The sequence below is a fragment of the Lissotriton vulgaris genome, chromosome 10 (assembly GCF_964263255.1).
Source record: "Lissotriton vulgaris chromosome 10, aLisVul1.2, whole genome shotgun sequence".
NCBI classification, from domain to species: Eukaryota; Metazoa; Chordata; class Amphibia; order Caudata; family Salamandridae; genus Lissotriton; species Lissotriton vulgaris.
Genome location: NC_141698.1, coordinates 1,090,818,873 through 1,090,833,579, shown reverse-complemented (window position 1 = coordinate 1,090,833,579; position 14,707 = coordinate 1,090,818,873).

The window sequence follows — 14,707 nt, the reverse complement described above, 5'->3', positions numbered from 1 at the left end:
GATGAAGTCCGTGATGTCTTCACTGAATTTTGCGCGTGGTCCTGGTGGTCTGTAGAGGAGGGTGCCTCTGAGTGTGGTCTTGGGGTCGATGTGGATCTGGAAGTGAAGGTGTTCGGAATTGGCGAGGTTGGCATCAGAGCTGGTTGAGATGCGGATTGTTTTCTTATGGACGATAGCGATTCCACCTCCTGTATGATCGGTGCGGTCCTTGCGTGTGATCTTATAGTCATCAGGGATAGCGATGGAGATGTCAGGGGCGGAGGAAGCGTTCATCCATGTTTCCGTTAGGAAGGCGACGTCAGGAGAGATGGTGTCTAGTAGGTTCCAGAGGTCAATGGCGTGCCTGTGGACCGAGCGGGTGTTGAGGAGGATGCATTGTAGGTGGTTGGGGTCGGGAATCTGTGGTGTGGTCGTAGTGGAGATGTTGTCGGTGCCGCAGAATTTGCAGGAGAAGCAGGAGAACGGTCCATGGGTGCGTCCAGGAGCGGCTTGGACGCAGTTGGGGGCGCGACCGGGATTAAGGGCTAGGAGGGTGGCGGCATCGTAGGTGACGCGGGGGGGCTGGGCAGTGCGAGGGCCAGGGGCTCTGGCGCTGGGTGCGGTCCAGGCGCGGACGGGCGTAGACGGGCTTACCTTTGGCGCACCTTCGGCGCGGCCGTAGCGCGTGGACGCTGCGCGTTGATGCATCTGTCATAAGTGGAGAAGTGGAGGGGGCGGAGCGTGGGAGGGGGAGCTGGGAGGCGGTAGCGTAGGGGGAGGGACGGGCTGCAGGCACAACAAAATGGTGGAGTCAACAATAACAAGGACAGCAGGACGCTATGGGCGCAAACAATCAGGCAGCACACAATATTGATGAAATCACAGAAAAAAGAAATGCGGAGCGCTATGCCACAGATCGGCTTCCAAGTCAGTTTCAAATTAAGTTTAAGGCAGAGGGGAGAGGCAGCGCTGCGCACAAAGGTCAGTAAAATTAATCTAAGCACTGGGAGCAATGCGAGGAGAGGATGAGCAGCGTTATGCACACAGGACGAGTGAAGTCAGTTTCAAATTAAGTTTAAGGCAGAGGGGAGAGGCAGCGCTGCGCACAAAGGTCAGTAAAATTAATCTAAGCACTGGGAGCAATGCGAGGAGAGGATGAGCAGCGTTATGCACACAGGACGAGTGAAATCACAAATAACGCAATGCAGGCTCAAAAGATGAATGGCAGTGTGGACAGGCAGCGCTACGATACCACTATAGCGCTTGCAGGTCGGGAGGAAGGCTGGAGCGACCGCTTCACACGGGGTTAGGAACATTCCCTGATTGGTTAAACTCTATACATCTAAATCGAACATCCTGGGTGTGCACTAAACTGCACAGGGACTTTGACAGTGCAGGGCAGCGTGGGAGGAGAGACCTCTCCTCTTTCTCTCCTCCCTTACCTTCCCTTCTACCCCACCTCCCTCTCCCTCTTCTCACCTCTCCTCCCCATCCTCTTTTCCCCTCTCTCTCTCACGCTGCATGCGGCCTCTCTCTCTCCACATAAGCACACTCCAGGCAGTCCCCTCTCCTCAGAATTTGATAAAATTGAGTGCAGAGTGTGAGTGCAGAGTGCAAAGTGAGTGTGCAGAGTAGTGAGTGCAGAGTGAGTGAGCAGAGTAGTGAGTGAGCAGAGTAGTGAGTGAGCAGAGTAGTGAGTGCAGAGTGCAGAGTGGAGGGTGGAGGGTGGAGGGTGGAGAGTCGAGAGTGGAGAGTGACTAGGGAGTGGAGAGTGACTAGGGAGTGCAGAGTGACTAGGGAATGCAGAGTGACTAGGGAGTGCAGAGTGCGAGGGAGTGCAGAGTGCATAAGGAGTGCATAGTGCATAGGGAGTGCAGAGTGCATAGGGAGTGCAGAGTGCATAGGGAGTGCATAGGGAGTGCAGAGTGAATAGGGAGTGCAGAGTGCAGTGTGCATAGGGAGTGCAGAGTGCATAGGGAGTGCAGAGTGCATAGGGAGGGCAGAGTGCATAGGGAGTGCAGAGTGCATAGGGAGTTCAGAGTGCAGAGTGTATAGGGAGTGCAGAGTGCAGAGTACATAGGGAGTGCAGAGTGCAGAGTGCATAGGGAGTGCAGAGTGCATAGGGAGTGCAGGGTGCATAGGGAGTCGAGAGTGCATAGGGAGTGCAGAGTGCATAGGGAGTGCAGAGTGCAGAGTGCATAGGGAGTGCAGAGTGCAGAGTGCATAGGGAGTGCAGAGTGCATAGGGAGTGCAGAGTGCAGAGTGCAGAGTGCATAGGGAGTGCAGAGTGCATAGGGAGTGCAGAGTGCATGTGGACTGCAGAGTGCAGAGTGCATAGGGAGTGCAGAGTGCATGCAGAGTGCATAGGGAGTGCAGAGTGCATAGGGAGTGCAGAGGGAGTGCATAGGGAGTGCAGAGTGCATAGGGAGTGCAGAGTGCATAGGGAGTTCAGAGTGCATAGGGAGTGCAGAGTGCATAGGGAGTGCAGAGTGCAGAGTGCATAGGGAGTGCAGAGTGCATAGGGAGTGCAGAGTGCATAGGGAGTGCAGAGTGCAGAGTGCATAGGGAGTGCAGAGTGCATAGTGAGTGCAGAGTGCAGGGTGCATGTGGAGTGCAGAGTGCAGAGTGCATAGGGAGTGCAGAGTGCATAGGGAGTTTAGAGTGCATAGTGAGTGCAGACTGCATAGGGAGTGCAGAGTGCAGAGTCCATAGGGAGTGCAGAGTGCATAGGGAGTGCAGAGTGCATAGGGAGTGCAGAATGCATAGGGAGTGCAGAGTGCAGAGTGCATAGGGAGTGCAGAGTGCAGAGTGCATAGGGAGTGCAGAGTGCATAGGGAGTGCAGAGTGCAGAGTGAGTGCAGAGTGCATAGAGAGTGCAGAGTGTGTGCAGAGTGCATAGGGAGTGCAGAGTGCATAGGGAGTGCAGAGTGCATAGGGAGTTCAGAGTGCATAGGGAGTGCAGAGTGCATAGGGAGTGCAGAATGCATAGGGAGTGCAGAGTGCATTGGGAGTGCAGAGTGCATAGCGAGTGCAGAGTGCATAGGGAGTGCATAGGGAGTGCAGAGTGCATAAGGAGTGCAGAGTTGATAGGGAGTGCAGAGTTGATAGGGAGTGCAGAGTGCATAGGGAGTGTAGAGTGCATAGGGAGTGCAGAGTGCATAGGGAGTGGATGTGGGACACGAGGCTATGCTGTAAACGGAACTGGGTGAGAGGCCTCATTGCACTGTGGGAAACTGCGATTACTGTTGTTGATCAAGGGGAGGGAAATGTAGATGGGGAGGCGGGAAGAAGGGGATGCTGCTCGACATTGACATGCTTGATGTTTGCTATCTTGATGTTAAAAGCTAATAAAAATGTTTTTATTTTTAAAACTGTGAAAGAAAGTATATTTACTTTATTGATCATGAAATCTGCAGGAGTGCATGGAAGTAATGCGGGAAGTGTTGTGGGTACTTAGCCTTGGCAGTGTGGAATCATCTGACGTAGAGCAGGGAATAAGTGTAGGACAAATATATTAGGAACTGAATCGATTCGATAAAGAGAGATTGTATAACTTTGCAATATTTCCTTCAAATGTGTTGGAATTTGAGATTAAATAATATCTAGATGTAATTCCTGTAAAAAAAAAATGGTGTGCAGCGCCCCTCCCCGGGCCTTTAATGGCCTTGTGGGCCTAATCCCCCATGGCTGAAATTAGAAAAAAGTTGACTGGTCACATGTCCCCCCTGCCTGAGCTATGAATTGCCCCAGGGCTGAAATTCAGAAAAAAGGGAGTGGGTCTACATGGCACCTCCTGACCGAGCCTTGAAAGGCCCTGGAGACCCATTACCCGAGACCGATTTCTTTAAAAAAAATGGAAGGAGGCCAGCACAGCCCCCCTCCCCGAGCCTCTAAAGCCCCCCGGGATCGCATCCTACAGGGCTGTTTTGTCATTTAAAAGGGAGCTGGGTCACACGGCTCCCCTTCCTGAGCCTTTATAGGCCTAGGGGGCCCTATCCCCCGGGGCTCCGTAGTTTCACTGCCAGCACTCCCAGCGGGCAGGGAAACATGTTTGCTTCTGTCTGGCAGGAGCATTTTTAGGTTTCGCCTCGCCGAAGGCTGCGCTCTGCGCAGCTTTTCGGCGCAGGCGAAATCTAATGTTAGAATAGTGTGGCTTGGAATCTGCCCCTTTGTTCCATTGGCTAGCTCCATAAATGGAGGCTAGCCATTGGAACAGAGATCTGTCCGACATGGCCGGACCAGATTCCTGGGCGTTCCCGCAATTTCTTCCCTCTGCAACGTGCAGAGTGCAGAGTGCATAGGGAGTGCAGAGTGCAGAGTGCATAGGGAATGCAGAGTGCAGAGTGCAGAGTGAGTAGGGAGTGCAGAGTGCAGACTGCATAGGGAGTGCAGAGTGCATAGGGAGTGCAGAGTGCAGGGTGCATAGGGAGTGCAGAGTGCATAGGGAGTGCAGAGTGCAGAGTGCATAGGGAGTGCAGAGTGCATAGGGAGTGCAGAGTGCATAGGGAGTGCAGAGTGCATAGGGAGTGCAGAGTGCAGAGTGCATAGGGAGTGCAGAGTGCATAGGGAGTGCAGAGTGCAGAGTGCATAGGGAGTGCAGAGTGCATAGGGAGTGCAGAGTGCATAGGGAGTGCAGAGTGCATAGGGAGTGCAGAGTGCAGAGTGCATAGGGAGTGCAGATTGCATAGGGAGTGCAGAGTGCATAGGGAGTGCAGAGTGCATAGGGAGTGTAGAGTGCATAGGGAGTGCAGAGTGCATAGGGAGTGCAGAGTGCATAGGGAGTGCAGAGTGCATAGGAAGTCCAGAGTACATAGGGAGTGCATAGGGAATGCAGAGTGCATAGGGAGTGCAGAGTGCATAGAGAGTGCAGAGTGCATAGGGAGTGCAGAGTGCATAGGGAGTGCAGAGTGCATAGGGAGTGCAGAGTGCAGAGTGAGTAGGGAGTGCTAGAGTGCATAGAGAGTGCATAGGGAGTGCAGAGTACATAGGGAGTGCAGAATGCAGAGTGCATAGGGAGTGCAGAGTGCATAGGGAGTGCAGAGTGCATAGGGAGCGCAAAGTGCATAGGGAGTGCAGAGTGCAGAGTGCATAGGGAGTGCAGAGTCCATAGGGAGTGTAGAGTGCAGAGTGCATAGGGAGTGCAGAGTGCATAAGGAGTACAGAGTGCATAAGGAGTACAGAGTGCATAGGGAGTGCAGAGTGCATAGGGAGTGCAGAGTGCATTGAGAGTGCAGAGTGCATAGTGCATAGGGAGTGCAGAGTGCATAGGGAGTGCAGAGTGCATAGGGAGTGCAGAGTGCAGAGTGCATAGGGAGTGCAAAGTGCATAGGGAGTGCAGAGTGCATAGGGAGTGCAGAGTGCATAGGGAGTGCAGAGTGCATAGGGAGTGCAGAGTGCATAGGGAGTGCGGAGTGCAGAGTGCATAGGGAGTGCAGAGTGCAAAAGGAGTGCATAGGGAGTGCAGAGTGCATAGGGAGTGCAGAGTGCAGAGTTCATAGGGAGTGCAGAGTGCATAGGGAGTGCAGAGTGCAGAGTGCATAGGGAGTGCAGAGTGCATAGGGAGTGCAGAGTGCATAGGGAGTGGATGTGGGACACAAGGCTATGCTGTAAACGGAACTGGGTGAGAGGCCTCATTGCACTGTGGGAAACTGCGATTACTGTTGTTGATCAAGGGGAGGGAAATGTAGATGAGGAGGCGGGAAGAAGGGGATGCATTGGGAGTGCAGAGGGAGTGCATAGGGAGTGCAGAGTGCAGAGTTCATAGGGAGTGCAGAGTGCATAGGGAGTGCAGAGTGCATAGGGAGTGCAGAGTGCATAGGGAGTGGATGTGGGACACGAGGCTATGCTGTAAACGGAACTGGGTGAGAGGCCTCATTGCACTGTGGGAAACTGCGATTACTGTTGTTGATCAAGGGGAGGGAAATGTAGATGGGGAGGCGGGAAGAAGGGGATGCATTGGGAGTGCAGAGTGCATAGGGAGTGCAGAGTGCATAGGGAGTGCATAGGGAGTGCAGAGTGCATTGGGAGTGCAGAGTGCAGAGTTCATAGGGAGTGCATAGGGAGTGCAGAGTGCAGAGTGCATAGGGAGTGCATAGGGAGTGCAGAGTGCAGAGTGCAGAGTGCATGGGGAGTGCAGAGTGCATAGGGAGTGCAGAGTGCATAGGGATGCAGATTGCATATGGAGTGCAGAGTGCAGAGTGCATAGGGAGTGCAGAGTGCATAGGGAGTGCAGAGTGCTTTGGGAGTGCAGAGTGCATAGGGAATGCAGAGTGCATAGGGAGTGCAGAGTGCATAGGGAATGTAGAGTGCAGAGTGCAGAGTGAGTAGGGAGTGCTAGGGAGTGCAGAGTGAGTAGGGAGTGCTAGGGAGTGCTAGAGAATGCAGAGTGACTGCAGAGATTAAGCTAATGGCAATGTAAATGACAATGCCATTTATTTATCTGTTTTCAAAACCAACACATAAATACAAATTTTGTCATTTACAATGCCAATAACTCTAACATTTCCAAAGGCAAACCATTGCATTGTAAATGCTTGTTAAATCTCCTGCCAAACTGGAGCAAACATGTTAGTCTGCTCCCAGCTGGCGGGAGTTTTAAAAATGCTCCTGCCAGGTGGGAGCAGGCTTCTGTTCTATTTCCTAGCCGGCGCTGGTGCGGGCAGGGAAACGGAACAGATATTGCTCCTGCCAGTAAGGTGCAAGTATAAATAGCTGTCCTCTCAGGGCAGGAGCAATGCCAGTTCTCGCACCATCTGAGGATCCGGCTGGGGCTGTGGGTGCCCTGGGGCTCACCTCACTGCCCCCTGTGGGTGACCTGAATCCGCACATAAAAGACACAGATTATGGACGGAATGCAGAACAAATCAAACATTCTCCCCCAGTCAATAGAGCTGGGTTAAATCCATCATTCTTTTGCTCCCCATGCCACCCCAGTTTAGACCCAGGCAAATGCAAATCAGTCTTGACCCTGTGTCTCATTTGAACAATCCAGACCGAACTGCCAAGCCAGGTCCTCCCTGGACCGGAAACAAGCATCCTGGAACCGTTTTCAGATCTCTGTACTGGGGTGAATGTATGACATTGTTCTGTATTCTGTCCATCAATTGTTCTCTTTGCATTTGTCACCCTGAGTGGGACAGGTATGCCCAGACGTGGGTTCTGTGCTCTCTATGCCACTGGAGTCAAGCTATCCTGGCTGAAGAGGGGTGAAATCCCGAAACCGGTCCTAGAATGCTTGTTTCCAGTCCGGGGAGGTCCTGGCTTCGAGGTTTGGTCTGGACTGTTCCCATTGGGCGCAAGGTCAAGACTGATTTGCACATGGCTGGGTTCAAACTGGAATGGCATGGGAAGAAAAAGTGCGATGGATTTAGACCCAGATCTCTGTACTGGGGTAAATGTATGACATTGTTCTGCGTTCTTTTTGCATCTGTATCTGCACAAGGGCACCCACTTCTCCCCCCAAGGAGTGGGTCCCTGGGGCCGAGATGGCTCGGAGAGGGGGGGGGGCCTCACAAATAACAGCCCTGGCCTATGAAGGCTCGATGAGGGGGGAAATGCTGCCCACTCCCCCTTTTTTATTGGTTTGGCTCCAGGGGATGGGGTCCCGTGGGCCTACTAAGGATCGGTGATGGGGGCTGCATGCCTCCCTTACCTTAGATTTTGGCACCAGGGAATCGGGTCTCTGGGGCCCAATAAGGCTTGGAGAGGAGGGCTGCATGCCCCCCCCCTTTTATTGTATTTTACTCCTGGGGATGTGGTTCCTGGGGCCTATTAAGGCTCGTGGAGGGGGACTGCATGCCCACCTCCCCTGTTTAATTGTATATGGCGCCTGGTGATGGGGTCCCCTGGGCCAATTAAGGGTCTCGATGATGCACCCCTCCCCATAATATATAGGTTTTTGGCTCCATGGGATGGGGACTATGGGCCTGAAGGCCAACCCTATGCTGTGCATGGCGTGCGGTTCATAACACCTTCCATTACTAACATTTGCAACACCATGTTCCTTACAGGCTCCTACCCCTCCGTTTGGAAACATGCAATTATCAAACCTCTATTGAAAAAACCCACCCTCGACCCCACTTCCCCTTCCAGTTACAGACCTATTGCCTGTCTTCCATTTCCTTCCAAAATTTTCGAAAAACTAATGAACCGACAAATATCCGATTTCATTAACACAAACAATCTTCCGGACGACACTCAATTCGGATTTAGACAGAGTCACGGAACCAAAACTGCCCTCATAAAGTCTGCCGATGAGATCAGGATGACCCTAGACAAAGGAGGCTCAGCAGTCCTTATACTCCTAGATCTTTCCGCTGCGTTTGACACGGTCGATCATGCCAACTTGATCGACTGTTTCTCAGCCCTCGGCATCAATCACAAAGCCAGAGATCTCCTTCCTATGAGGCCTCTTTCCTTGCCAATCGGTCACAATCAGTAAAACTAGGCTCTCACTACTCACCTGTCTTCTCCCTTCCTTGTGGAGTGCCGCAGGGGTCCTCGCTGAGTCCGACCTTGTTTAACATTTATGTTTCGGACTTGGCGAGGGTTATCAAATCACACGGCATTAGTCTTACGTCCTACGCCGACGACACCCAGCTGGTTCTATCAGTTCACAAGGACGGAGAAACAGTTGCTGCCAGATTCCAGGAGGGAATGCTAGCCATAAGCTCCTGGATGACGAGCAACTGTTTAAAATTAAGCTCTGACAAAACGGAGGTAATGACCTTCAGCAAACTCTCCCCTGGCTGGTCCCCTTGCTGGTGGCCTAGTGAGATGGGCTCCCCACCACAACCCGTCACCAAGGTTAGAAACCTTGGGGTCCTGTTAGACGACAAACTTCTTTTCAATCATTACGTTAATTCGGTCGTATCCACCTCATTCTTCACTCTAAGAAAAATTAAGAAGCTACTACCATTCCTCCCACCCTCGGCTGGCAAAACTCTCATCACTACCCTCATCTTTTCCAGAACCGACTACTGTAACACCCTCCTCCTCAATGCACAGGAAAAGGTCCTAAACAAACCTCAACTGGTGCAGAACGCCTCAGCGAGAATTCTGCTTGGTATCCCTAAATTCAGTTCCATTTCCCCTTTCATCCACCAGCTTCACTGGCTGCCCGTCAGAAGCAGGACTAAATTCAAAGCCTTGTGTATCGCCTACAAAGCCATTAACAACTCTGGCCCTCAGTTCCTAAAAAATGCCTTCCGCCCATATGCACCCACCAGGTCACTCCGCTCTGCCTCATCACACCTCCTTTTTATCCAACGAACCAAGAAAGCAACCTGGGGAGACAGGTGCTTCGTGGTTTCCACAGCCAGACTCTGGAACTTCCTCCCCATAACTATTAAAACCAGTCCCACTGTCATCATTTTCAGAAACAACTCAAAACCTGGCTGTTCACCCACTAGCCCTGCGCCCACTTGTCTGATTTCAGAATTCTCAAGCGGCGAGACACCCCAGGGTATTTGCGCGCTATAACAATTGCCAAAACATAAACATAGCCTTCTGGGGGTTTGACCATAGTGTCTGGGAGCAGGCAAAGCCCTGTGGCCAACCCCGCTGCGCACGACCAAAGGCTGTGTGCAGCATGGTGGAGGTTGCCTGCGGGGAGTTGGATGCAGTGCCTGGCTGCAAGCCAGACCCTCTGGCCAGCCGCCGCACCATGCACATCGAAAGGCTGTTCGAAATTGGATGAAGTGGCTCCAGGGCTGGGCCACCAACACACTGCTGTGCATGGCCAAAAGGTTGTTGGCTGTTGCCACCCCCTTCTGTGCACGGTCAAAGGCTGTGCGCAGCTTGGCATTGGCCGCCTGAGGTGGATTGCCACAGGCTGCATCCCTCCGCCGCACACGGCCAAAGTTCGTGCACGATGGGGGGTTGGCTTTACAAATGCTAATAAAATATTACTCTGTTAAAAACACTAGAAATTCACTGAAAAAACAAGAGTTAAAGTAACATTATAGTAAGGTGAATATATCCATGACAACACTAACGATTTGAAGAAAAAAAAAAAAAACGAAATTCACCAGTTCTAGTTATCTCAAGATGTCCTAAGGTAACTTTAACTCATGCACTGCTAATTACCCCACATATTACATCATTTATGACATCTTCTATTACATCATTAATAATGTCACTACAACATTTGCAATTAAATGATTGAGCAGAAACCTGTGCATGGTAGAGTCGCGGGTTATAGTTACCTTTGGGCATGAGTTACAGTTACTTGAGATAACTATAACAGGTGAATTTCTCTTATTTTTTGTTTAAACGTTAATGGTGGCAAAGGTTATGGAAGTGTTGATGGTGTTAATGGTAATGACTCACACAGGAGTTCTGACAAAAACAAGAAAGCCTACAAAAAAGGATTGTTATCAAGTTATGACACATGTATGTGGACTGAGTGTATTTTTCAGATGCAAACTAGTACCTCTGGCATTGCAGTGTATGCATGCTATGGGAGGAGGAATGATATACCAAACAGTCAATGTCACGAGGTGAGAGGGAAGGACATTTATGGGTAAAGCCACAGTGTGTATTTTAAAGAATTGGTGTAATATGTCCTTTTTTTTTTTTGCAGATTTATATTGCGGAAACTCGACCCGAAGGTATCGGAACGCTTTACATGAGCACCAGTTACGTTACACAAGGACACATTCATTTTTTTGGTAGGTGTTGGACAGGCCCCATGAAGGGCTCGCTCCCTCGCCGCATGACAGGGCCCGGACACCGGCTCTCCAGGTGCTACCCACAGAAGCAACCCGCAACCCGTCCCCTACGGGACGCCTGCTCCCGGATATCTCTGTATCACTGGCCCGGGCCACCGTCAGCACCATTGCCCGGCCCAGCCGCCATCTTGGACACTGCACCACGAGGCCGCGTGGCCTCAGCCCGACCCCAACCCTGGGCCTGGCCAGGCCCCGACATGCCGGCACCACCATCCACCCAGGAGATGAACGGACCACTTGGCAGGTCAATGGGAGAAAGAAGTGTCGATGACTCTCCCCCGCCAGGTGCCGATCGCCCCCAGCCTCCCCGGGCGCTGGCTCCACCCCCCTGCTGGGTGTCTGGACTCCCTCATCCCGGACCTCCCGACCTCCAAGTGCGAGGGTCCGGACATCAAAGGGCGCCAGACCTATAACTGAGGCAGCTCCAGAGCAGGAAGGCAGTTGTATCCTGGAGTCGAGAGACACAGTGAAGAACTCATCCTTGACGGACTGCTGGCGCTGCCGCAGCCCTGCCTTGTGAACTGTCGTCCTGCCTGCTGGCGCTGCTGCAGCCTTCTGCAACCTTCATCCTCGTCGGGACCTGCTGGCGCTGCCACGGCCCGTTGCTACCTACGACCACCTCGGGACCTGCTGGCGCTGCCGCGGCCCATTGCTACCTACGACCACCTCGGGACCTGCTGGCGCTGCCGCGGCCCGCTGCTACCTACGACCACCTCGGGACCTGCTGGCGCTGCCGCGGCCCGACCTTCCCGAACGCCGAGCTCGAGGATTGTGAGCTACCATCATCTCATCTCAAATACCAGATTGGTAACAAGACTGTCCCGCTACCCCCTTTCCCTTCCAGAGACTAGAATTGAGAGGATCCTCGTGTCCTGATCTCATTGTACCGTACTACCTTACTTCAAGAACTGCCTAGAAAGAGCGTTAACCTTATCCTTGTGTGGTGTACATCTGTGGGGGGGAAGTTACTTGTCTGTACGATCGCTAGAGACGGCCCTCACCGGAGGCCTCTCCCCTTGTCCTCGGCTGACCCTCCAGGTCCCCGTCTAACATTGGTGGCCAGCGGCGCGATCCGAACCAACGCGTAACGTACAGAAAGTAACTCACCCCACGACTCAACCACAATGACAACAAAAGAGAGCGGACCCGCAGAGAAATTCCAGATGGTAAAACTAGAAGATTACAACCATCGAGAGCTAAAACAATTTTGCATGGAACTGGGCATTGCTACCACCGGGCTGAGCACAAAAGAGGACTTCAAACACGCCCTAGAATCTTGGGCAGAAACGGGTGCAGCTGCACCCCAGAACCGAAACAGCGAGACACCCGAAACAAACACCACTCCGACGGAAGAAAGGAGGACGGGTCTCTCCCCGGAAGAGATCCAAGAACGAGAGAAAAGCCGACTCCATGAATTGGAGTTGGCACGGCTCCGGTTGGACGGAGAGCTAAAACTGGCCGAACAAAAGATAAACTTAGAACACTTACGGCTCAGAGAAGAGCGGGAAGAAAAACAAAGGCAGAGAGAACTAGAAGAAAAAAGACTGGCATACGAACACGAGCGCAAGCTAGCAGAGATAGAAATGCGGAAACAGAATAAAGATCTAGGGGTGCCCGAGCGCCCGCAGACCCCGGGCACCCCCGAACCAAAGGTCCACATCCCCAAGGATGTGGTCCGTGAATATTTTCGTAACGACGACATACACAGTGGTTCAAGGCCTACGAGATCGCCATGACCTCCCACTGGATCGATCGAAGTGACTGGGGCGCCGGTCTATGGGGGAGGTTCGTCAACGAAGGCCGCGATGCCCTGCTACAGCTCCCGGACCATCAAATGACGTCCTATGACCACATGAAGGCCGCCCTCCTCACTCGATATGGGCTTACGCCCGAAATGTACCGCCAGAGGTTCCGCGACTGCACCCGGATCCCGGGTACGACTTGGGTAGAATATGTGAACTATTTCAGCCGAGCCTTCGAGGGATGGATCAAGGGTAGCCACGTAACAACCTACGAGCAGCTCTTCAACCTCATTGTGTGGGAGCACCTCTCCAACAACTGCTTCGTCGAGCTCAGGCAGCACCTCCTCGACAGCAAATTGACTGAACCATGGCAGCTTGCCGCTGAGGCTGACCGGTGGGAAAGCACCCGAGTGGCCTGGAGTGGGCCCAACGAGCAGAACAGAACCAACCAAGGTCAGCATCGTCCCCGAGGAGGAGGAGGAGGCCAGGGCCGGGGCAGAGACGCCGTCCCGGCCGCTCCCGCTAACAACACCCCGCCCCCGGCCGGCCGGGGCAACCCCCCGATGCGGCCGGGGTTCCGAGCCAATGTGACTTGTCACCGATGCCAGCGAGTCGGCCACTATGCCAGTGACCCGAACTGCCCGAAGAACCTGACTCCTGGGCCCCGCCAGGTGGCTGCCGCCGCCTTAGGAGAAGAGCAAATCTCCGAAGAGCATGAAGATTACGAACAGGAGCAGCCCGAGTGGGAACCTGCCGCCATGGTCCTGGCTTGCCTAGGGGGAAGAGACATGATCCCGCGGGCTCCCCTACCCGCCAACACCAGGAAATACAGCCAGTGGGTGAACATAAATGGGCGCAAGGCCGAAGCCCTGCGTGACACGGGGGCCAGTGTGACGGCCGTCCGCTGTCACCTGGTGACCCCAGAACAAATCCTGCCAAACGTTCTTTGCCCCGTCCGATCGGCCGACAATTCTGAGAGCTTGTGTCGGATGGCCTGCGTCCCCTTCGAATGGGGAGGAGTGTCCGGTATGCTAAAAGTGACTGTCCGAGATGATGCCCCCGTGGTCTGCCTTCTGGGAAATGATCTCGAGAGTTCCCCGTGGGCGGCCGTTGAAAGAAGAGAGCACCTGGGGATGTTGGGCCTCCCGGACTGGGCGTGCGTAACAACCCGGTCCATGGCCACCCGCACCATCCCCAGACCTGAAGAACCCGAATGGCCAGCACCTCCTCCCCCGATCGCTCCAAAGGAAGACACCGTCCATCCCGACCCCCCGGAACAAACCCAAGAAGGGCCCGCTCAGCCCCAAGACCTTCCAGACCTTGCTCAGTGGCGTCAAGAAGGGGGACCCACCCAGGAGCAATTCCGACAAGAGCAGAAGACCTGTCTCTCCCTCGAGGGACTGCGACAGCAAGCACTCGCCCAGAGCGCGGGAGACACCGCAGGGGCCCCCTGGATCTATTGGGACAATGACCTACTGTACAGCGAACAAAGAATCGCGGAGTTGGGGGTCAGTCGAGTGCTGGTGGTGCCCCTCCGCTTCAGAGACTTCCTGTTGAACCTAGCCCATGATGTCCCCCTGGCTGAACACTTGGGACAAGACAAAACCTACCACCGCCTGGTAACCCACTTTTACTGGCCAAAAATGAGAAATGACGTCGCCGACCACTGCCGGTCCTGCCCCACCTTCCAGGCCAGCGGGAAGAGCGGCCGCAAACTCAAGGCCCCCCTGCAACCATTCCCTGTTGTTACCACCCTGTTCGAAAGGGGGGGCATAGACATTGTGGGGCCCCTTGACCCCCGAACAGCACAAGGGCATCGATTCATCCTGGTCCTGGTGGACCACGCCACCCGCTATCCAGAGGCCGTTCCCCTTCGAACTGTAACAGCGCCAGTGGTAGGCCGAGCCTTAATGGGGATCTTCTCTCGAGTGGGCTTCCCCCGGGAGGTCGTCAGCGACAGGGGCACGAACTTTATTTCGAAGTATATGAAATCCCTCTGGCAGCAGTGCGGAGTCACCTACCGATTCACAACCCCCTATCACCCGCAAGGAAACGGACTGGTCGAGCGGTTTAACCGCACTCTCAAGGGGATGATCATGGGGCTGGAAGAACCCCTACGACGCCAGTGGGACGTGCTACTCCCGTGCCTCCTCTTCGCCTACCGAGAGGTCCCCCAGAAGTCCCTCGGCTTCAGCCCCTTCGAACTCCTGTACGGACACCCCGTTCGAGGGCCCCTCAGCCTAGTTAAAGAAGAAT